General features: G+C 39.5%; 1 long non-coding RNA gene across 1 annotated transcript; it reads right to left on the reverse strand.

The window, feature by feature from the left end:
- Nucleotides 1-21,412: 21,412 nt before the first annotated feature.
- Nucleotides 21,413-24,074, reverse strand: LOC116714027 (uncharacterized). Its single transcript, XR_004337978.1, has 3 exons — nt 24,062-24,074; nt 24,019-24,020; nt 21,413-21,471 (listed from the first exon to the last, which is right to left on the reverse strand). It is a non-coding gene; the product is annotated as an uncharacterized LOC116714027 (long non-coding RNA).
- Nucleotides 24,075-24,795: the final 721 nt, after the last annotated feature.

Here is a 24,795-nt window from a genome sequence, read left to right on the forward strand (position 1 = left end):
CAAGCAGGTAAATTACTCAAAGTTGATGTTTGTGATAGAGCTGATCTGAGATTTTGTTGCAAATAAATGTGGACCTAAATTGTACTCCAGCTAAATCTGACTCTGTTGCCACAGAAACATCAATTATAGCCTGATTCTTGGTTGTGTTTCTGAAAACATTGTCTCCTACGACTACTTTACTTATAGATGCCATTGCAGAATTTAAAAAAAATATGTTTTCACAATAAGCCACGGAGTACCCGGTATTTACCAGGGAAGTGTTTCTTCTGTGTTTACACTGATTGGCTGAGGGTTTGAAATCCAGTCACGGAGCAGGATTTGATCTTTTCTTTGGTTTGACTGTAACATTAAACAGACGACAACGGACGATTGTGTTTTTTTGTGTTAAAGTTAAATTGGTTTTGGTTAAAGACTAAAATGACATAAATAACATTTTTAAAAAAACAAACTCTGCTTGTAGCATGTATAGTTTGTTTATCGTACCTCAGCTATTTCAGTTTGTGTCTTTTTTGCCTCTTCACAAGCAGTTGTTTTCATGAAGCTGCCGTTTTTTACCCCCCAAACATAATTAGATATTATTATTTCAGCCCTGTGATTGTTTTTCATTACAGCGTGGTTGGTGTTTCCAGTGCCTCACATGTGGAGGATAGGTGTTAATGGCAGAGGAGATGACACTCGAAAATCAAAGAAATTAAAGCTCCGTTTGTTTACTGGTTTCATAATAATTTGCTCGTCAAATCTATCTGAGAAGAAACCCACTGGCTGGTTTTAACTATCAATTATCACTTTGAAGGTTGTAATTTTCCTTGCGTATTCTGATTCAACCCAAACGGGGTTTGTTTGAAGGAAATAGCCACAGACAATCTGTGAAGTCTGTTTGTTTTTCAGCACATATCCAGAGTTTTTCCTTCCCTCCGCCACCGGTTATTCTGATATTGAGAGGAAGGATGCTGAGGCTAAAGTAAATGATGTCACTTTTGTTTTGTCATGATTAACACATCATTTTCCTTCTGACTCCCACTACAAACTCTTTTCTTCCCGGAGTATTTCTTGACAGACCTATTGCTAGCTGTCAAACTCTTGTTGTTCGGCACAGCATTTGTCTGCCTACTTCGATTTGAAATTCAAATTTAGACAGTTTTCAAAACACAACAAATGCAGTATGCTGCGTATGCAATCTTATTACATTTTTTCAGCTCCCCATCTTACACTGCCTATTCCCAGGACCCTCTTTAAAATCACAATTCCACTTCAAACAAACAACCACAAACGTAACGTCCATCACGCAGGTCCATCTGCCGAGGTCAGGGCCGCTGTGTGCTTTTGGTGCATGCAGCTGGGATTGTGGAACAAAGGAGGCGTGGCTTACTAACAGCAGCATTCACCTGAGCCTCATGCAGGCTGTCCAAAAGCATTCAGCGATTTAAAGAAAAGAAACATGTGTTGTGCGCCAACTTCAACATGCCAGATTCTGCTGATCAGTGTCCCCTTTCCCACTTCAAAACCAGAACCTCAACGCTTATCCGTATGTAACTTTTGTAAAAAAAAAAAAATATATATACTGCTCAAAAAAATAAAGGGAACACTTTAAGTGTTAAACACCTGTTTAAGTGTTCCCTTTATTTTTTTGAGCAGTGTATATATATATATATATATATATATCATGTATTTGTTGAAACTCCCACGATGTCATGACAACATGGTCACATAGGATAAAACAGATAATCTGTGACAAAAAAAATCAAGCTTCTCCACTTTCTCCCAGTGCTGACTAGAAACCAAAGTCAGGAGGCGTGTTTTAGCATTGTCAGCGCCTTTTTCTCTCTCCAGCTAGCAAAGAATGCCATGAATGCTAGAGCTAGTTAGCATGGCAACCAGTGACTGCAGAATTTCCTGTAACTGTAAGTTGTTTTTCCTCCATTGACACATCAAGCAGTGATTATATGAGGATGATAGACAGCGCTAAACCCCTCCTCTTGGCTCTGATTGGTTGTTTTTGGTGGGAGGTAGGAGCGCATTTCAGAAGCAGCTCAGGGAGGAGGAGATGCATCTTCTAACAGATTACCTGTCTCATTCTGTAAGGACAGAGTGATAGTTTTAACAAACATATTTCTCATAAAAGTTACATACTGCAGCTTTTTGTTTTGGCTCTAGTGGCCTTTATTTGATAGTTACATACTGCAGCTTTAATGCAGACATCACTGACTTAAAGCAAACATATTATTACCTGACTTACTTGAGCAGACAAACTAGATAGTGTCGTAAGCCAAGCGAGGTGTCATCTGTTACGTTTCATCCATGTAAACCAAGCGCCTACTAAATAATCCGACACTCTGCTGAAGTCTGTGTGAATTTTTTCCCTTGATCAATATTTGACAAAGTCTTCTTGTATTGATATTTCTCACAGCCACTTCCTGTGAAAGCGATCAAAAATCCGATCGCTTTCACATCTGAAATACGCTCAGCTAACCAATGTACCAAAGCCAACATGTGACATTGATGTAATACATCTTTTAGGTCCTTCTGATGTCATAAGCGCCCATGCTGGAGTGCCCATGTGAGCTGGTTTGAGATGAACCCCTGCTACCAGTGGTACAAAGGAAGCACTGAAGGTGGCGGTTCACAGGGCTCGGCTCATTCAAGCCGTAATACGCATGACGAATGGGTGAGTGATCTCAAAACATAGATTTTTGTCCGTGGGTGTGTGTGACAACCTCATTAGAATGATTACACAGATTATACTGCTGCGCCATTAAGTTACATAATGAGGCTGCTTTAGGTGACAGCAGCAGGGCACGGAGAAATGATGGGAGCCACTTTAATGCACCTTTTCACTGTTGGCGTCACATCGGGCTGAGAAGCACCGCAACGTTATATTTGCTCTGTATGAAACTGATATCGGCGTTATTTTAGTTCAGTGGAATAGCTCGAGTACAAAGGGTGCGATTCATAACGCTTGCTTTGATTTAATGCACCATTAGCCAGCGGTAAGCCTCAGAGAATGATCCTCTTTATAGACCTAACATCTTTTTAGCATCAGCTACTTAATAACTTTTAAGTTGAAAGACCTGCTTTTGTGCCTGATTGTGTTCTCAAGACTGGACTAACTTATCTTAATACTTGCATTTTATCCATTTGATCACATTACAACCATTTACCTATGAATGTGTTTTATGTGGAAAAACCAACACAAAGTAGCAAAAATTTGTAAAGTAGCAGTTGTCCGAAACTCTTTCCATTGTCAGGTGATGGGCTGAACTTTGTGAGATGTTCACAATTTTGGATTTAGTTTTATAAGCTAGCTTTATGTCATTTGATCTGTTCCTCTTTAAGATTCAGCTTGGTCACTAATGCTAATACCCAGTGTTGGGCACTGCTAGCTAATAAGTTAGTTATGCTAACCTAAATCATGAATGATTAGTGCTTTAGTGCTATGCTAATTAGCACTTTAGCATAGCACACATTTTTAGCATAGTGCTATGCTAAAGTGCTATGGTACTATGGTATATATAAGCTAATGCTTCAAATCAGATTATATCTGCCCTTGGAAGACTACAACCCTCAAGTACTACTTTAATTTTAACATAACTTACATGTTCTATTATTATTATTATTATTATTATTATTATTATTATGAGAGCGAACGTGAGGAAAGGAAACAAAACTGTTGTGTAAACAGGCTTCACCTCTTCAAAATAAGAGCAACCAATGTAAATGTCTGCTTACGAAATTCTTGACCATCGATAACCAAAACTTCTATACAGATATGGAACTTTATTCAACTGAAAGTTTACAGAACAGCTAAGTAAATTAGTGCTTTAGAATTTATCCAAAAAGAAAATTAACTTGTGAGTATAAATGTTTTCAAAGTTAGCAAAAGTGCTAAACAATAACTTAGCTCTGCTATTTATGCAGTAGCAGATTAGCAAAAATGTGGCCCCCACTGCTAACACCATGATATGATGAGATTATTGTTTACTAATTAGGACATTTTTTTAAACAGAATAGACTGTGCTGAATTTTACTCATGGTTATCAAAAAGTGGAATTTCAATTGTAAAAGTGACAAAAAAAACAAAAAACAGTTGTAAGTTTTCTTCCACTTCACATTTATGTGCTACTTTTTATGAAACCCATAAAATTAAATGAAGTTTGTTTGTAACCTGACAAAATATGAAAAATTCACAAAAGGAAACTATAACAGTACTAAGCTGATTAAAAGCATAAATCTGAAAGGGACGTAGTTATTTTTAAGGAAATTTTATTTTATATCTTTATAAAGTTATTTTTCATATCCATATCAACAGGCTTGAGAGTTAATAAAAGTGGCTTCATCATGCTTTGAATTTGACTCCTGTGGATTTTATTTACAACCATCTTTCTTTGTAATTTCTCAACAATAATAAAACTTATGACCTATAGATCAATAGATCTACAGTATATAAAAATATCACCCATGTTTCTGTTCCATATTTGTACGGCAGTAAAGGGAGTACTGTTTATTCCCCTTAAAGGACTGAGGAGCGATGTCTCGTTAAAACGAGAACGTTTCTCATTATAACGTGATATAAAAATGCGATCCGGCTCTTTAAAAAAAAGCATAAAGTTTCTCCTCTGACTCCATCTTCTGAATCTGGTTTTTGAGACGACACTCAAATGTCCCACGAGGTGTTGCTGTTTTACTGTTACAACCTGTGTAGATATTTTAGTCTTATTGAAATATAAATCTCATTATGCCGAGATATAAAACTCGTTATAAATGTTCTTATTTTAACGAGTTTTGCATCTTGCTGAAATACTGCTCCTGACTTTACTTCCTGGCTCTGGCAGTTAAAGGCTTCCGTATATAAAGATGAGTAACTTGAGTTTTTTCTACTGGCTTAAAAGTTGCGTTGTTTTTTTCTCCTTTTTTCCCCTTTTCTGAAAAACTGATGAAAAACCACCAACCTAATAGTACATCCAAATCAAAATAAAAACAACATTTCAGATTGTTTAAGGCGTTAGTCTCTCAGTCTCACCAGCTGTATCAACAATGAACAATGTTCCAGAATATAATCGACGGTTGTAAATCCACATGTACAACTTGTGATGTTTGACTGTCCCCATAACAACGTCTATTAATCCATCCGGACATAGCTAGCTAGCTTGCAGCTAGCACATTTCCGTGCAGACAACAAAGTCGTGGGTCCATTCCGAGATTTCCTGACGATCAGCAGGAACCTCTAAGACGAGTTCAATATCTCCAATCATCAGCCAGTGCAACTGTTGGTTACCATGGAGACTGAATGTGGACCAGTGTAAAGACATTACTGCTAACCACAGAGTTACACTGACTCGGCTAGTTCACACGTAGCCAGATATGCTGGAAAACAAATACATTTTTATGCGTTTTGGAATTTCCACATGAAAAATCTGTTTTGTAGCACAAACAATTATTTATAAAAGCTTTGGCGTGATTTAGGCCGCTACCATCTGCGATAAATAATGCGCCACGTAGTTGCTTTGACATGATTCCTAATCCATACAGTCTTGTGTCTTATTAACTATATTTTAATACAGTATTTAAAAGTAGTTCAAACTACAAATCAACCTCCTGTCACAATGTTTAATTCCTGGTTGTTTTGAAGGATTCTGACTAGCGAACATAGTTTTCAGCTTCCTACACTGCCCCCTATGGGTCTGGCATGTTTCAAACAACACTCAGAGGCAGACTTGTGCTGGTTCATGTGGATGACAACTTGTCTGAAACTAACCCCATAAAGAATATCACGGGCGAATGATCCAATAGAAGAAAGAGGAAGCTCCGTTCGTAGCAGTTCGTTCCCAGTAACTGCTGCACAACAGGAATGTGTAAAAGGGGAAAAGGACCTCTCTTACACTCAGACGTCACATGACCTGCCATTGCTTTACAAAGGGGATGTTAGCATAACTGGTAAGACCAGTTTCTTTCAAACTGGACATGTGGTGGTAGTGCATGTATACAGGTTATTTACATAAATTTTATTCTAAAATTTCAGCATGAAGGACCTTTAAATCTCATCAGTTGTTTTTAAATAAAAACCTGACTAGACATTAACTCAGCAGTCCTTAATACATTTGAGACAGCATGAGGCCCTCCTGTGGGATCTTCATCACTCTGCTGTTTACTAAAGCTTCACGTTGGGTTTTCTAATCATCCCCAGTGTTATCTGCACATACACCTCTCCGTTATATTTAACGTTTTCTCTATAAATCCCCTGAGTAAGAAAAGTCCTGCAGCCCAGTCCACTGATAAAACAGGAAGCGGTGTCATCTCATAAAGTTTGACGTTAAACTTGGAATTGAACCGTTCTCATTTACAGGTAAGAAACGGTCAAGACTAAGATCTTTGGAGAGGTTTGTGAAAGATTTTATTCCCCAGTATTTAGCTCCATAGTTACCTTTAAAGAATTGTGTATACTTCTGTCAGAAACTATTGCATATGTCACTGTATAAATTTGCATCCATAATAAACCCAACATGAGGGAAATCTGGGGAGATATGCAAGGTTAGAACGATGAAAAATGAGTTTCCCCTGCATAATTCTGTCATACCTTTCACTTTATATTCATCATTTTTGTGTTGTTTCTGAAAGAAATCAAAAACTAAGAAATACGCTCGATATGACAGTAATGATAATATTGCTGAAAAGAGGCACTCCAAACTTGGAACGCGGCCGTTCATTTCTGTCTGATTTCCCCGTGGAGTCCATATTTAGCTCCAGCCTGGCGCTGTCATGCTATACTGACTGAAATAGTTGAGGGGTTTTTCAAATAGAAACTTGCCGTTTCATGTCACATTTGGCAGAGGAGGTTTGTTTTTAGGCCCATCTGACGCTTAATCAGGACTGCAGTGGGTCCCAGCGCTCCTGGGAGATCGCTTCTCGAGGGGTTTTGCTTTGATATGTGAGATTTGAAAAGGCGGAAAACAAAGAGGGGAAACGAGGGTCTCTCCTAACAGATTTATCTAGTAAAAAATAGCAAGTCATTTATGGTCCTTTCATATATATATATCTAAAATATACAGTGAAAAGAAAAGTGCTTCTCTCATCCTGAGCATATATCAATTAAGTAGAGTCCTCTTCAGATGTAGATCAAAGAGCATGTCTCGGTTCCTAAGCAACAAAGGGAGTTCCTTTTAAGGACTTGTACACGCGTAGCCAGGTATTTTTAAAAACAAATATATTCGCCACGTCATAAAAAAAAATAAAAAAAATCGTACTAATGGGGATTAGGGGTTAGGTGATTAGAGTTTTCACCATGTTTGGTTCCGGCCCATAGTGGTACTCCTAAGGCAGTGCACGCTCACTCGAGGTCATACAACTATCTTGGGCCAGCGTTTGTTGGTGGCCGTGCTCCGGATATATGTTTTTTTTTGTGGTGTGTTTGGATGGGTTTGTGTTTCCGGCTGAATTTAGAGCGGACCAGGAGGTCCGGAAGGTTTGGGTTTTTCTGGCAAGCTGAGAGGATTCTCCAGTTTAGGCTGAGTGGTAGTTATTGTTGGAGTTGTTTAAAATTATCTCTGATTGCTTTGTGGTTTTTAAGTGTGAAATGGGAGTATGGACCTGTGAGTGGGATTCTGTGTGTTTTTGTTTGTGTTGGTGTTGTTTGAGTGGAAATTTTCTTCTCTGACTTTGGGGAGTAAGGATCTCGGGTATTTTCGACTCTTGAGGGCTTGAAAGAGTGTGTGAGTGGCTTCCTCTCTGTCAGTAATGTTAGAGCAGATTCTTTTGAATCTGATAAGTTGGGATTTGAGGATGTCTTGGAAGGTGTGTTTGGGGTGGAAGCTGTCCCTGTGTAGGAGCTGGTGTGAGTCAGTTGGTGTGAAGTAGAGTTTGCTGTCCAGTTTGCCTGTTCTGTGGAAACGTTCTCCCTTGAAGGTGATGGTGTCCAGGAAGGTCACCTGTTGTGGGTCAATGGTGGAGCCTTTGTTTGACTTTGATGGATGGGTGGTAGTTATTGAGCGTGTGTATAAACTTGTCTAAATTTGCTCGGCTGTGGTTCCAGATTTCCCAGATATCATCCAGGTATCTGTAGTATGCCTCTGGTTTTTTGGGGCTCTGGTGGAAAGCTTCCCTCTCCCATTTTGCCATGTAAATGTTGGCATAAGCTGGTGAGAAGCCTTTACCCATGGCTGTTCTCTTTGTTTGCAAGTGCCATTTGTCATCAAACATGAAGTCGTTTCTTTCCAGGTTGATTTTCAAGAGTTCAAGTATGATGTCGTCTAGTCGGGTGGGGTCCGGGTTCTCCTGGAAGCATTCCCGGATGGCCTCCAGATCCTTTTCTGTTTCAATGTTAGTGTACAAGCTTTCTACGTCCATAGTGAAAAGGAGGTTGTGTTTGGTGATGGTGTGTGTGGCTATTTTCTGTAGGAAGTCCCCAGTGTCTTTAATGTAGCTGGGGTGTTTGTTGGAAAGGGGGTTCAAGTAATGATCCAGTAAGAAAGCTGAGCCATAAGATTCGATGCTGCAGTCGGATACGATGGGCCTGCACTTTGGGATTTGGAATGGTTTTGCCCATTCCAATGGTTCTTTTTGGATTTTTGGAAGTAGGTAAAAATACCTGGGTCTGGGCGGATAAGAAAGAGAAGTTGTTTCCGGTTAATGTATTTCCTTTTATGGAGTTGTTTAAGCAGGTGGTTAATCTTGGTTTGTGTTTCTGGGTAGATGGGTTTCTCCAAAGATTTGTAATATTCTTCATCCTGTCTCATGGCTTCCCAGGTGTAATCTGTTTTGTCCATGATGACTATGGTGGAGCCTTTGTCTGCTGGTTTAATGATGATTGAGTGGCGGTTTTGGAGTTCTGTTAGTGTGTTCTCCTCTCCCTGGGTGAGGTTGGTTTTTTCTGGTTCTATGGGGATCCTTCTGGTCACTCTCTTATCCTGTTTGATGAGTTCCAGGATGAGGGGATGGACTTTTTCCGCTAGTGGTTCCCATTAGGGGCGGGGGGGTAGGAAAGGGGACAGTGGTTTCCTATTGTTGGTGTCATTCTGGAAGAAGTAGGCTAGTTTCAGTTTGCGATGGTATTGTTGTATTTGGAGGTTGAGAAGCTCCCTAATGTTTGGGACCCTGGTGGTGGTTGAGACAAAGGTGAGGCCTTTGGTTAGAAGTGGATGTGGTTCTCCTTGAGGTGGAGTGTAGTGGAGAGGTTGAGAATTCCATTTTTAGTGCTAAGTTGTTTGGTTTTTAATAAGTTAATTTTAGTTTTTTCGATGCTAACTTTTTGTGTTTCTAGGCTGGGCTTACCGTTTAATTCATACGTGCCTAGCAGTTTAACGTGTGATACCAGTGGTTCCAGATCTGTTGTCCTGTGGTAGGTGTCCAGTGTATGTTGTCCTCTACTGTGTGAAAGTCGGTGTGTGGGATAATGTGGTGGTGTAGTTTATGGCAAATTGATGTAATGGTTTGGTTAATCATGGTGAGATTTTGTTTGTGTGCAAAGTTATGCCTGTCTGAAAAGTTGAGGAGTGGAATGTAAATGTCTGCATACAGGAAGGTGTCCTGGGTTGTGTTAAGAAGGGAGGTGAGGAGTTTTTGTATTGTGGTTTGGTCCCTATAATCCTTCTTGTTGATTCCAAAAGATAGAATAACTTTCTTGGTTTCGCTGGAGGTCTTGGTCTTTTTAAGAATGTGATTTGCGTGTTTAAATTGGCTCCGGGGTAGCTATCTACTTGTATGTTTGGGTTTGTGGGTCTGGGTAGTCTTTTAAGGTTGGAATCCCCTATGATGAGTATTGTTTTGTTGGGTGTAAGACTCCAGATAGCGAATTTATTACCCTGGTGGTTGTGAGAGGTAAAGAGGGCTTTGGGAACTACTTTTATAGGTTTGAGTGAGGTTCTGAGGATCTTTTCGAGTTCCGGTTTCCGATGTTGTGTAAGTGTTGTGGGTGTAAAGGGAGCTCGGGATCCCCTAGGTTTGAGTAATCTATCCCTATTTTCTTTTGTGTTTCGGGTGTGTGTGTACGGGACGTGGAAGTCCCTTGTGTTTGATCCCTATTATTAACTTTTTCTTTAATGTGTTTGGTCTGATCCTGTTGTAATGGTGGTGGTCTAGAGGTTTTTATTGTTGATTTGGAGCGGGAATCTTCTATTATTCTCCTGGCTAAAGTCCTTTGTTTGATTGGTTTAATTTCTTTTTGTGCCCTTCTAGTGGTCCCGTTAAGTATCCATTGTAATTGTTTTTTTGGTGTGTTTTGGAGTTCTTTTAGTAGAAATTCTTGTTATTATATTTAGTTTTATGAAAAAATAGTGAAAAATTGGTTGGAAAAAACGCAATTTTATTTTTTTTGTGGGTTTAAAGGGAAAGTAATGGGAAAGTTTGAGAGCGGTAACGTAAGCTAGCGGGATTTGGACGGATTGCGCTGTTTCTAATTAATGGTCAGTTAATAAAGAAAAGTGTTTATTTTAGGCTACACTCTTTTATTTTGCCTGGTTTAATAACGCTATTACACCGGTTCGGCAGAGCCACCTCGGTGTTAAGTCGTAACTAAGCTGAGAAGAATGTCAGAACTTAATCATCAGTGGTGTATCGTTGGGTCAACAGGCGTTTCGGCCGTTTATCACCAGACGCCCTAACCAAAGGTGGCCCCCCAAGGTGATCAAACCTCGAGGTCAAGTTCTGTGTCCAATTACAAGGTGATTTTGGTGATAAATAAGGATTGGCGAAAGGAGGAAGCTAACGTTTGATGGCACAAGTAGTTTGATTTTGATTAAAGCTGCGGTTTTTTGAGGTGTGGGTTTTAGTTTTGCTTTAGATTCCTGTTACCGGCACGTTAATGACCTATTATTGAGTTGTTTGTTTGAAGGTTTTTAGGAGTTTCTAGCGGGGCGTTAGGGTTAGGGTTCCAAGCACCAACTACTTCCAGTTGACTTATTTTTCTTAGACTTATTCTTCATCTGACAGTATTGTTAGATGGTTGATGATGTAATTTGTGTGATGCGAAAAAAGGGTTTCGACTGCAGTTTTGTGAAATAAACCAATTTTGACGTGGCCAAAAAATCCCCCACCTCATTCTAAAAGGTTTAGCAAAAAACTAGACATTCTTCGAAGTTGCTGTAGTTCCATTAAGCAAATTTAATTATGTTGGTCAATGAAAACAGTGTACGATGGCCACACTAGTAAGAGGTCTAATGTGGCTTCTTAAAATCATTATGCTAATTATTATGTAGTTGGTTTTAGCAAGCACATGAAAAATGTTGAAATTTGCCAATAAATCCATTTTTTTTTTTGCAGTGGTTGAATAGATTAGGCGCAATCATACGCTTTGTCTACCAAATTAAGACTAAATAAAAAGCGACAGGCTTAACAGAAATAAATAAATATATGTAAAAATTTGCCAACCAAAGCCACTGCCCTGTTACACTGTGTTTAGTGCTACGTTACTGCAGGCTGGACAGAATAGTGCTTGTGATTTAATGTAATCGGGGCCTCTGTAGGTCAATGTGTGTGAAAAACCTGTGACCTTTATTAAATAAAGAAAATTGGGCTTCTTTAACGTTTATTAGGAGAAGTTAATTAGAGCAAATTAAGGGTCTCTAAACCAATTAGGAAGGCTTTGTTTTATGAACAGTTGTAACCTCTCTTCTTCTGTGTTGATACATGAATAAGAAAATGAGCGACTGGAGCCTGTGGAGCTCCAGTCTGCTAAGAAAAAACAAAGCCAAACAGACAGAGAAAATCTCAGCATGGTTTCTGTCATCAGCAAACTGAAGGTCCAATAATCCAAGCCAGCAGCTCTGACACCAGCTCCTGACACCCAGCGCCCGTGGAGGGTCCGCATCCCTCCCTCCGTCTCCATTTGGGGAGACCTGACGGTGCTGTTCTCTGGTTGAGTGGGCAGAGTGTGAATGTGACGGTTCACACCCCCACCCTCCTCTCTGTACCCTCCACACCAGCGCCGACAGAGAGACATGACACAGCACAGCGCGCGGCTGGCTGTGGACGCCGACCGCACCGTGTTATTTACCGAGACTCGCAGGCTCCGCGGCAGCACGGCCGTGTCCTAGCAACAGCTGCCGACGGAGAGCGGATAAAAAAGAAAACCTGCGATCAAACGGACAGGACAAATGGTGAAATACATAAACATGTCAGATGTGGGCTTACCGATGAGTTATTTCCTAAACCTGTTCTGTAATCTGATCAAATTTGGAATTTAACCTCTCTGACTAAATTAATTGGTTTTCAGATTTTCTTCTTCGATGACCTGAAAGATGCAGCTGTACCAGAATAACTGCAATTGGAAATATTGACAAGCATGAAAATAAAAGCCTTATAACAGATGATGAGCCATGAACACTGTGTTCTCTGGCTTAATGTGTTTTATTACACAGGTGAAGAAAACTCCTCAGACAGGAAATGATGTAATATTAACTACGACCTTCTTTTTTGTTTTATTGGCCTTTATTTGGTAGTTAATTGACAGGAAAGTGGGTAATGAGAGAAGGGGGAAGACATGCGGCAAACGTCACCAGGCCGGGAATCGAACCTGCGACAGGACTAAGGCCTCCTTATGTGGGTTGTGCTTAACCCCTGCGCCACCACAGCACATCCCAGACCTTCATTTTTATGATGGATGTGTCTTCCCATTTTGTAACTTCCATAATGTCACATGTACTAAACTACACCGAGGTCCACGTGTACATTTTCACGGTTGTGTACACTTACTTGGGATCGTACCAAAAATGTCTAGTAGCTAGTATCAAATGTGTACTTTTCTCAGTAAACAAACTGTTGAGACCCATAAAAGTCAAATTTAAATGTACTTTAGATACTAGTTTGGTTCAGTGTCACCGAGCTAATTTCTGCTACACCATTACAAAAATTTAAGGCTCTGAATAAAAACAGGTTTTAATGAGTTACTCTTCCTAATAAAATTACTCAGGTTTTAAAGGCTCTACATTGAAGATGGTAAGAACTAAAGGCACCTTTCGCTCTGCTCCATTTCTCTTCTGCTCTCGGCTCCTACAGATGTCGGCCACTCACACCATTCATCCACTCCGTCCCTTTTCAAACTCTTCTCATTAACATTGGCGTTGGAGAGCTAAATATGATATTTGTTACCTTTGACTAAAAAAGGCTAAAGTCTATCAAGGCAATGTAGCTAGCTTTGATTTCCAAGGCATATCAAGGCAGTTTGTCTTGATTCAGCCAAAGTATAGAAATGAAGGAACTGCAGTCTGATTTTTATTGATAATGTGTTTCTTCCTATTGAGCAGTGAAAGTAAATAAAAGGTGTAACATATGTTTTGGTTTAAGTGTTTACTTTCTGGAAGGTTGTGTTTTTTGTGGTGCAGAGCCACACCTAGCTAATGTTTTCAGCGTTTCTGATAGAGCTCGGGTCAGAAAATATTTCCAAAACTGGCTTTTATTTCAATCATGGCCTCTGTGACTTGCATGATGGAATATCAGGGATAGGGTACGAGAATTTGGGTTTAATTCTGAGAATATTGTCATAAAATTATTTTTAAAAATTTATGTTTTTTCAGAAATTTTAACCCTTTTCCTTTTAAGTTTCATGCCTCTGATAAAGGCGCATATCCAGCAGTGGATGGGAAAGTTCATTACGTCCAAACTTATGTGGCAAATGTGTTTCCACAGTAAGCCACCAGTTCCAGATGTAAACACTGCATGATTATTGTCTCAGTCGTTTCATTGATGTCAATTTCTTAATGGAGGGTAGTTTGAAAAGCCTTTAGCAGACTCTTGTTTGCAATAGCAACAACAGCACAAATAAAGCCTCCTTTAAAAGCCGTATCTGACTTCCATCAAGTTTCCTAATGAGCCAGTTTACTCAGTGAAGTTGATTTAAATCACACTAGTTATTTAATTTGGAGCCAAAATGACCCTTTAGTAAAAAAAACCCACCAACAACAAAAACAAGTCTTTGCTGCAGATCATAGGCAGTCTGGCAATACTGATCGGTCAGTGTTGTAGGTTTCTAGGCAAAACCCATCAAACCATCTTTACCTCATATTAATTATTGCCATTCGTTGTCTTGTTATTGCTCAATATCTTTTTTGATAATTGACTGTTTCTTCCCTGTTCAGGTCCAACTAGGATCGTGTGCAGAAACAAATAGGACTTTATTTTCTAACCCCAAACACCAAATCATGCAGTTCACCAGACAACCCGGCTCGCCGTCCTGTCATGTGTTCTCTGGAGATTCCTTCAGGGCTCATCCTGCAAAAATGAACAAAAAACCCCTGTAGGTTTTCTCTCGCATGGACGACTGAAGGCAATCAAGAATAAATGTGCGACTTAGATTTTCTTGCTCCACTGGGAATTCCTCGGCTGTAAGGTTAGCACGACTCCATCTCTGTGTAACCGTGAACCCGCCCCAGAATTACTTTGAAATGAGCCAAACACGTTTCCACGGCAGCCCCAACGTGTGTGCGGCTCTGGATTTGTTGGAGCCTGAAGGATTTATTGTTGTACGGGCCAAGAGACACAGGTCAAGTGAAATCTTTTACTTGTGACAGTTCTGTATTTTTCTTTGATGGAAATACAGAAAAATACTAAATGTTGACTGAATGTGTGACAGGGACAATTTCCCGTCGTCCTCCGAATCTCTGTACCTCCTCATTTTTTTGTCCTGTGGCAGGAACACCCTGGACAGATCAGCAGTCCATCATACGGCAGTGACAATTTTGGGAGTATGAACTAATGTATTATCACAAGTCAGCAATACTTAGGACAGTGTCCAAAGTCGATCCTCCGGCGTCCTGCATGTTTTAGTTCTCTGCCTGGTGGTAGTAACAACCTCCTCAGCATGTCAATGTTCTCCTAATGACTTCTAATGAGACATCATTTGATCCAGGTGTGTTAAACCAGGATGTGACTCTGGGTTTAACTGGGCCACTGGGTTAGGAAGTTGGGGTGTAACATGTAAAAATGGTTCCCCCATTTATAGAGCTTGGAGTTTGATTTCCTCCATCCATCCATTTTCTGTACACCCTTGTCCCTTCGTGGGGTCAGGAGGGGTGCTGGTCCATCTCCAGCTAACGTTCCGGGCGAGAGGCGGGGTCACCCCGGACAGGTCGCCAGTCTGTCGCAGGGTTTGATTTCCTAACGAGGGACATTTGTTGGACGTAGAACCCAAGCCCACGCCCTCCTGTGGACGATCCTGTGAACTGAGTCACGAGAGGCAGAAAATAAAACCAGCAGAAAATACCTGAGTGAAGTTGCCCCCCTCCACCCCCCACCTTCTCCAAATCAGACAAAATTGGTGTTAAATGTTTGTGCAGGAAAAATTTTCGTTTGTGCCGCTATCATTTTAAAGATATTAAGAAATGTTTCCAGAGGTCATCAAAGGTCAACCAGCGTCCCCACTTTTGCTAAACCAAAATTACCTTTAAACTTTCATTAATATCTTCAAAGCCAAAGCAGTACAAACAAACAAAAAAATTTGTTGCACAAACCAACACAAACGTTTGACACCAATTTTGTCTGATTCGAAAAAGGTGGGGGCTGGAGGGGTACTGCACTCTGGTGCAGAAAATTGCCGCCAAGTCCATAATTAAAAACTTACTAGAAATGAATCAATTTATTAAAAAAGTTTCTAAATTAAGAAGAAAATGCTTTATTTACATTTACTTTAAGAAAATTAGGTATACTTTTATTTGTGGCACCTGTAATGTTAAAAACATTCATGTGTTTTATCACCACTGGAAAAAAAAGTGTTTAAAGTTTGGATTTTTCAACATTTTTCAGTCTGAGCTTATACTATTGCAATGAAAGCTGAACTCATTTCCAGGCTTTTTTATTTATTTATTTTTTTGACCAGGGGTGCCAATAAATGTTTCATTTTGTCGAGTGAAGCACACAGTTGAAGGCTGCCACATTAATAAATGGGAGGCATGCTGGCACGGCACTTTTCTGACTACAACAGAAATAGAAAAACTGGAATGACAGCAACTTGTCGGGGTTCCTTTTTTTTTCCGTCTTCATTTCTGAATATTTAACAGCAGACTATTTCTGTTGACAGCGGCAGTTTTCCAGCCAATTCTCTTAATTATTTCAGTCAGCTGAACATGACGGCATCATTAAAAGAGAGCAACATTCTGTGGTGGACAACATGATGGAAATATATGTCTCCCTCTGAGGAGGAAAACGACAGTTTATCACCTCTGCAGTTTCACATCTTGAACTTTTGGCTATTGATTCCATTAGTCGCTGCTAAAAGCTAAGTCACTACGGGATTTGATGAAATCTGAAGATGAAGCGACAGTGCCGTCTGGCACTTAGAAAGCAAACGAATCAATCTCCAGAAAAGTGAACTACTCCGGCTGTTAAAAGATAAATGCTGAGGCTGAATGAGGGATTTGAAACTGTAGTGGATGTCTTAACAGAAACCTTTACTTAAATGTTGAAATCTGCTGGAATGAGGCAAACAAGTCTTGAATCAAGCGAAAACCACAAAAGTTTGAACGATGGAATAGAAGAACGTTTCTTTTCTCCCAAATACCAAGCTGTAAAAGAGTATGAAGTAACAACTGGAGCTGGAAAGAAATAGTTTTTTGAGACAGTTTGGTTGGAAAGTCTAAACACAAAAGGTCTAATTCCTTCGGTGTTGGTTTGATTACCACACATTTTTCTAAGCTTCCAAGCTTCTGCCTCACAGAGCAGCCCTCCCCCATGGTTCTCCCACTCAGCTCCTTCAGACTAGCCAGCAACAATTAGCAAACACCTAGTGGAACTGAGCATCTGCTGAGCTCATTATAGGAGCGACTTCTCAGCAGGTAAAATGCTGTTAAAGGCTTAATAGAAGAGCGATGTTGTGATGACTTCCTGAAGGCGGAGTTTCACAAAGAGCAGGAGCTTCTTAAAGACTTTTAAGGTATTAAATTATGAAGTCAAATTTCTTTTGAGTCATATTTGGTATATACAGCATTTTTATAACAACTTACGGTAACATTGTTAGTTGATTGTGCTATGAAATGCATTATGTGCCTGGAAAACACATAAATCTACCCCTTTAAGGTCCAACTCCACATGTTATTGTCTTGTGTGACGGTTTCAGTTTCCTCCAAAACCAAACGAGGGCGTGGACGTGTGTGTTGCGGTAAAAGTTTGCTTCTGCAAACAGAAGTACACTCCGGACTACAAAGTGCTGATGCAGATAGCGGTGGTGTTTATGTGGAGCGCCGTCGCTGCCCGACCTATCAGCACAGCAGTCACTTTATCTTATTGCATATGATCTTATCGCTACAACCACATAACGCGCAAACCTGACTGCTACCGAGTAACAGTCTCCTGTGATTACAGTGTGTTGCTCTCCTCAGACGTGTTCACACACACACCCACACACACACCTGACTGCTACCAAGTAATCACCTTCTTTGATTACACTGCAACTTCCCCTGGGACCTTCACACACACACGCACGCACACCCCCACACACACACATATTTCTCCCCCACCCAACACTCACACACTTCTAAGGTGCGCCTTGCCATTTTAACAAGAAGAATAATCTTCTCCTCTGCGGCTGGTATTTGGAGCCGGAGAGTGAGTTTCCTCTTAACAGGATTACCGTGGATAGTCCTGCCGTTGCTACGGGGTGGATAGAGCAAACCACAGGGCTGGAAAAGCTCCCCCAAACTGATGGAGGAGGACATTCGCGAGAGACGGGGGGGCCACATCAAACTTTCATCTCCTGTCTCCAGTATGAAAAGATCTCATTTTAGATGTCTTGGATCTAGTAAGGTACAGGACAGGCTACTTGCAACTTTTTCCCACTGGGGAAAGAAAAGATGCTTCAGTTTCCATGTTGACTGCGAAAGCACTTAGCCAAGCACTTTTTATTTTCTCTGTATGTCACCAGTTTAGCTGCAGTATAGGATACTGGCAGCAAACACTACATTTGTGCAGCTTCTGAAAGTCAACCATCTCTCAGCTACTGAGATTGGAAAAAAAAAAACAGGCCACCTCATTATTGGAGTGACTGACGTAAATTGTAATCTCGAAAACTGTTAGAAACTCACCCGATTGTCGGTCGCCGACCTTAAACTGTATATAAGGTAATTTCAGTGGAAGACTTCATTCCCTTGTCCCACTTTTATAGCTTCTGGTCAGTCTCCAGGTACAACTTGCACCCGGTAAGGTAGACGGATAGCGTACAAGATACGACTTTTATAGGAAACCTGGATGTTTACCTCCCCGTTTTATTCTTGAATCTTGGCTCCCCATCCATTTCTCTTCTGCTTATCTAAAGGTGGGTGGTGGAGATAACGGCTCCAGGAGGGAAACGCAGGCATCCATCTCTACAGTAACACTCTGCAGCTCTTTCTTGGGAATATTTTCCAGGCCAGAAGGGATCATATTGTCTCCTACCAGTGTCACTGGCCTTAAAATCCACCAAGGAGGGATGTAGGCTTAAAGAAACACTAATTTTTACCTCATCTGTCCAAATCACCTTCTTCTGTAATTCTTAAACAATTCATTTACATTTTTTAATCCATCCAAAACTCCTTATTTCTTTCTTTTCTTTTTCCCAACATGGATTTAAAATTTCTCCGGTTGGATGATCTAAGTTAATGCCTTGTAAATTTAGCCAGTCATTAATTTCTAGTATTGTTCTTCTTCAATATAACGGCATTTTCCCCATTTCTACTTCTATTGCTGCTGCTGATGCGGTTCCAAATGCTTTGGTACATAATCTTAATGCTTGATGTTGAATAATGTCTAATTTGATTTCCAAAATTTGCGAGAAAGTTTTTTTTCTTTTTTTTTTGCGTTTATGGCCCTTCAAGATGGCGCTCAGATCCCATCAGCCACCGCGCTGCAGACTACGTCTACAGCAGGGACGTCAAGTTACAGACACGTATATTTTCAAGAAACCTCGTCTTTACTTGCCGATTCACGAGATTAGTATACTGCTGTAATCCATTTTGCCCTGTTTTAAACCGAAGAAATGTACTTCCTCACCACCATGTGAAATCCGCGCGTCGTCCATGCCACGTCTCTGCAACCCAGCAATATGAAAATCTACGGTAGCTCTGAAAGCACTCTTGTTCACACCAACTCCCTTCGTCCTCATCCTCCTCCCACTTGCCGAAGAATAAATAATTCCCTTATTCTCAAGTCCAAAACTAGAAAAAGCTGCTGGGTGTACAATAGTCTTACTTAGCAGCTAATTTGCAGTAAAAAAAAAAAAAAAAGATACAACTGTTACGGCTACTCTGGCATGATAACAAGTTTCCAAAATCAAAAGGTGCCAGAGTAGTTTCTAGGAGGAGGTTTTCGACTCATCCAAAACAAAAAGCATTCGCGGAGAGTTTTCTGGTTGCAACATGTGAGCTTTCTTTACGTACAAAAATAACAGAAGCACTCTCCGAGTTGACTTTCAAAAAATGTAAAAAATAAACTTTATTTGGTGGTAGAAAAACTATTTCACTCCTCACTCCTTAACCAAACAATCAGATCCACAACAGCAGCTGCTTCCGCTTGTTAATTACAGCAGGAGGCTGACTGACAAGGAGGAAGGTCTAGCAAAACAAATAAATAAACAAGTTACAATAGATATATCATTCACACAATTTTAGATCTGTAGCATTAATACATTAGCAAAGATAAATTAATCCAATTCTTAATAGGCTCCAACAACAACTGTACACTAAACCCTCCCTCCATCCAAGTAGCAAGCGCTTACTAGCCTATCCAAAGCTAAAACAAATGAGTCCTGTCCTCTACTTATTTGATAACGCAACCTAGGTTTAGTAACTATTCCAAGTTTATATTTATTTACATTAGCAGCACAGTTTCCAACAGCATCCCTGAGGATACAGAAGGTACCGAACGCACAGCATACAACAGCTTATACTTAACTGGCAATACCTCCCCATATTTTAACAAACTCCCACTCATAACATCTTTAGCAAACATTTACAAGTACTTACCTTGACAAGAATATCTTCCGAGAATCAGTAAACCAACGGAATAAGCTCAAAAGCTATTTGCTGACGTTAAGCTATCCATATGCACTAGACACCTCATATCCATAAAATAGGTCCAACCCACCATGACAAACTCTTCACAGTGAAGAATCTCTTTGCTCCAACTTTTTCTCTGTCATGCCACAGAAGTAGCTCATGTAAGCAGCTTCTACCCATAATATCATTCTTTTGATCAATACCCAAATGTCATGCTTCAACATAACATTAATAATATAAACCAACAAATGAATCAGGTTTTGCATTCCAACTCAGCTCCCTCAAAACCACAACAGACTTGTGTAACACCATTAATGCTAAACTCACTAATCTGTCTACATCCCACTCTGTCCCTCCCTCACATTATAATTCCTGAATTTAACAAACTTCTTCCCAACCCAGACAGATCATCTTGTTTTACCATGTTACAAAATAATTTAAAAACAAAACCATTAAGAAACAAAGAACTCAAAATCAACACGCTTTTATTTTAAAACGTTAACATATTAAAAAAATTAAATTAAAGACATTTCACACAAACTATGTACAGAAAAAAGTAAACAAAAATTACATTTCTTCCTCAATGTCTTCTTCCACAGAGGATTCTTCAGTTTGTGTGAAGGCATATTTTTTTTCTGAAAGATTTTAGCATAAAAAAACAATATCAAGACACATTTAATACTGTACTAAATATACTACAAAAACACACATTTCATTGACACTCAACAACATGAACAATTAGGAAATAGTAAGAAACACTAATATATTCCCTATCTACCTCTTTGCATATCTTTTCATTTTATTGCTTTGACAAATAAAATTTTTTTAACAAATAAATTAACTAATATTCTATTTAATCTCAGACTGAAAACTATATTTGCAAAGCAATTACAATTATAATTAAAACAAGTGCATAACTATTCGCCACCCTATTCACAACAAACTAAATCCAACCCATAGACAGAGGAAGAGCTAAATATAATAAATACTCTAAAGTTGTTTTCCGCCCGATGATCAGTTTATTTTCCCTGACCTATGGCGCACTGCAACTGCTGTAATTTTGAAACCTTTAATAAATTACAAAAACTGAACTAATTGCTTCTTTTGTTTAAACATATATTCCTAAGAATCATCAAATTCAAAGACATATTTCATAAACTGTACAAGCCATTATGTGTTAAATTTGATAAAACACAGCAACAATTATGCACAATAAATTATTGACCAATATTAAACAGAAATCTTGACAGAAACCAAACTATTTATAGATTTATATCCAAAGGAAATACATATTTGACATTTGAAAACGTCAGCAATTTCCCCAGCTTTAATTTAACACGACATCTTGTCTCCTGTCCTAACGTGGCATGAACTTCACTCTTTTTACCACTAGTGGCATTTATTGTGAACTAAATCCAACAGAAAGGGGGCGTTTTAAAGGAGGTGGGGGAGGACATGCAACCAAGGAACGTCGCACCTAACCCGAGACCAAGTCAAGCCCAAGACCAGCGCCCCGCGCTACATGACACTTTATAGAAATGTAGAGAAGTAGAAAGTACAGATACTTACTGTAAAAAGTAGTGGAGTAAAAGTTAAAAGTATCCACGATTAATTCTACTTAAGGAAAATACAGATACATAAAAATTTTACTTACGTACAGTAACAAAGTACTTCATTACTTCCCACCACTGCAAACGCGATATCCGCTTTTCAGTGTTGACTGTGTGTGTGTGTGTGTGTGGTGTTTTTTTTTCAGACGTGCTCACTCATGGAGATCAAACAAAACGCTGTTCAAACAGGCACACGGTTGTTTTTTTAGGTGTTGCTGTGTACTCCCGGCTAAAACTGCAGGGAAAACAATCAAACCCCTGGGGATGTACGGAAATGCATCAGCAGACATTAATCACTGAGGTATGAAAAATGCATAATTTCAGCAGACAAGCCTGCAGAAACATATGGTGGAACTTGACAGAAAAGGATCCAAAAACAGGGAGAAGAAAAGAAAATGGGGATGATGTAAACAACACTCAGGCAGAGACAATGAAACATTGTGGATCGCATGGATGGATGAGGCACCGACTCTTAAATAAAGTGCTTTGTTTGACTGATGTGCTTCGGCTTCCATCTGCTGTAAAGTCTACCCGCCATCCTCGTGATTATGCATTCCAGAGCTTGTTTTGAGTTCATGTTTGACCTTTAGATCAAATGAGCTGAAGAGATTGGCACTGATTGGATTGTTTTTGTAGAATACCTTTTCTACGGGAAGTCTGAGCAATAGTGGCTTCCCTTCGACGTCTGTCAACAAAAATCTTGTTTAAATGGTGCAAAAAAAAAAAGTAACTGGCAGGAATCTGAACCCCCTCCTGATGGCTCAGTGGTGATGTACATATTGAGACGGTCAGTGTTTAGGACGTGCTTTATGGTTCAAACTGAAACACAGTACTGGGAATCGCTAACTGAAAAGTTAGCTGAGCTGACCCTGAAGCACTAATCATTAATATTAGTTCTGCTAATGCTAAAAAGCTTTACCAACATGGTATTTAGTGGAAACTAATGCCTTGTACCAACATGGTATTTGGAAATCATGTCTTTGGAAAAACAGGGATGTTATTATTATTCTCTAGACTTGCTCTCCTTCCCTGCCTTTAACACGTAATCCTTGAAGAGGGAAAAAGTTCAGATTTTTCAGAGTAACAGCTGGAACGTCAGGCTTTTCCACTCACCGCTGCACCCAAAATAACTTCTCACCGTCTTCTCCAGCGTGTCTGGAGAATGAGGAGCAGCTAACGGCGCCGTGAACAAGCGGCGCCTTTTCCTGACACCTCATGAACAGCCATTGATGTGTTCCGCGGCAGTGACGGCAAGCAGAACGAACAGCAGCGCGGCAGGAAGCGCAGGTGTAAACGAAGGGCGTTGCAGTTTTCTGTTTGAAAATGTGTTTGGGGCGGATCTGATTGTAAGACAAACACGACTGCAGAAGTAAACCGGTCTCTGCTTTTAGTAAATCTTCCCATTAGATGTACGACTACCTGGGAACGATGAGCTCTTTCAAGTATTAGGTAATAAAATAACAAACCTTAAAAACAAAAATGTTAAAAGTGTCAAGCATTTGTTTTAGCCCTGTTTACTCCTATACCTCTACATGGGTACTATCACTACTAGTACTTGATCCAAAAGTCAAATATATTGATCAAAGATCCAGTTATAAAACAAAGGCAGATCTAAACAGGTGGATTTTAAGCCTCGATTTAAAGGAACTCAGTGTTTTGGCAGTGTTGCAGTTTTCTGGAAGTTTGTTCCAGATTTGTGGTGAATAGAAGCTGAATACTGCTTCTCCACGTTTAGTTCTAATTCAGAAATACATTTTCTGAGAAGTTCTAGTTTCCTCTAAAGTTCTAGAGGAGACCCCAAATAAAGATCTAAACAGTGTGTGTTAGTTTCGTTCTGTGGTTTTTGGGTTAGTTGGGTGTTTTTTCTTTCTAAGTTTCTTTGTTTTCCAACTAAATTTGAAAAAAAATATTATTACAAAAAAGGCTACATTTCTCACTTTAATGGTTGAGGCAAAGACAAACTTTATACTGTCTTTGTGCATCATTTGGGCCTTACTGGCGGAACCAGAAACCGTGGCCTGAACTTTGGACGCATTACGTTTCCACTTAGCAATCTGGAATCAGTAAGTCTCACCATGGATATGTGTGTCTTAATTAGAGGAAGCCAACACTTGTCATTGAGAGAGCTGTTGATCTAACCTGGAACCAAACTGCCAATATTTTTTAGGAAGGCTTTTATATTCCTGCAGTCTCCCAGTCTCTATAAACTCTTATTCTTTTGACAACTTTCACAATTTCTGGTATCGCTACGCATGAAACAGAAAAACAAAAACAATTTAGATAGCTGAAGCAAAAATCAAATCCTGTTGATTTTTTAATTTGTTCCAACAAACAGCATGATTTTTTAAATGTTTTTTGTGATTTTTTCTTCCGAAAGGCAAAAACCAAAGTACGAACCATACACCGATTATTTCCCGTCCACTTTTGAAATCAAACACTAGCTTGTGTCGGTCTATCACAGAAACATCTCGGTTAAAATACATTTGACATCTGAGGTTGTAATGTGACAAAATGTGAAAAAACTAAGGAGTGGAAAGCTTTTTGTACTGTTATCACTACATGTTGGATACACTGTGTATGCTGACGCAGATCAACAGCAAGCCAAACTCAATTTTCATGAGCCAGGAAACCGAGCGTCTTGCTCCTTTATTACCGTCGTCTTGACAGCTTACAATTCTGTACAACTGTTTGGAAAGCTCAAAGAAAGCATTAAGGGAAACTATAAAACAAACAGAAAATAAAATATGCATCAGCTCTTTGTGAAATAAATGCACAGAATAAAACCTTTAGTGCCAGAAAACATAAATTAGAATTAACCTTAGCTGTTATTGCTAAACAGCCACTTTCGATCACTATGCAAAAAGCAATTGGGACATGGCTAATTCCTGGACTAAACACATGAACAAAACAATCTCTAAAAAAGCTCTAATAAGACACATAACATCAAACAGAACATATATTGGACGTACAGTCATTACTTTCGAAGTTGTAAAGAAAAATTTAAGGAGGCAAAGTTTGCACATAGATAAAAAGGCTTTCTCTGTAAAAACGTCTTCTTAACTGCTACCGCTTCTGCTACCCATAATGCATTGCGACCTCAAAATTCACCTTCAAAATAAAATACAGATTAAGCAATACTAATGGCATAGAAGTTTTTAAACTAAATTACCATCTTTATAAGCATGAATTATTACAGAAATATTAAAATTTTTATCACTAAATTATTAAGAACTTCTTCTAAC

Source organism: Xiphophorus hellerii, chromosome 23 (assembly GCF_003331165.1).
Source record: "Xiphophorus hellerii strain 12219 chromosome 23, Xiphophorus_hellerii-4.1, whole genome shotgun sequence".
NCBI lineage: Eukaryota > Metazoa > Chordata > Actinopteri > Cyprinodontiformes > Poeciliidae > Xiphophorus > Xiphophorus hellerii.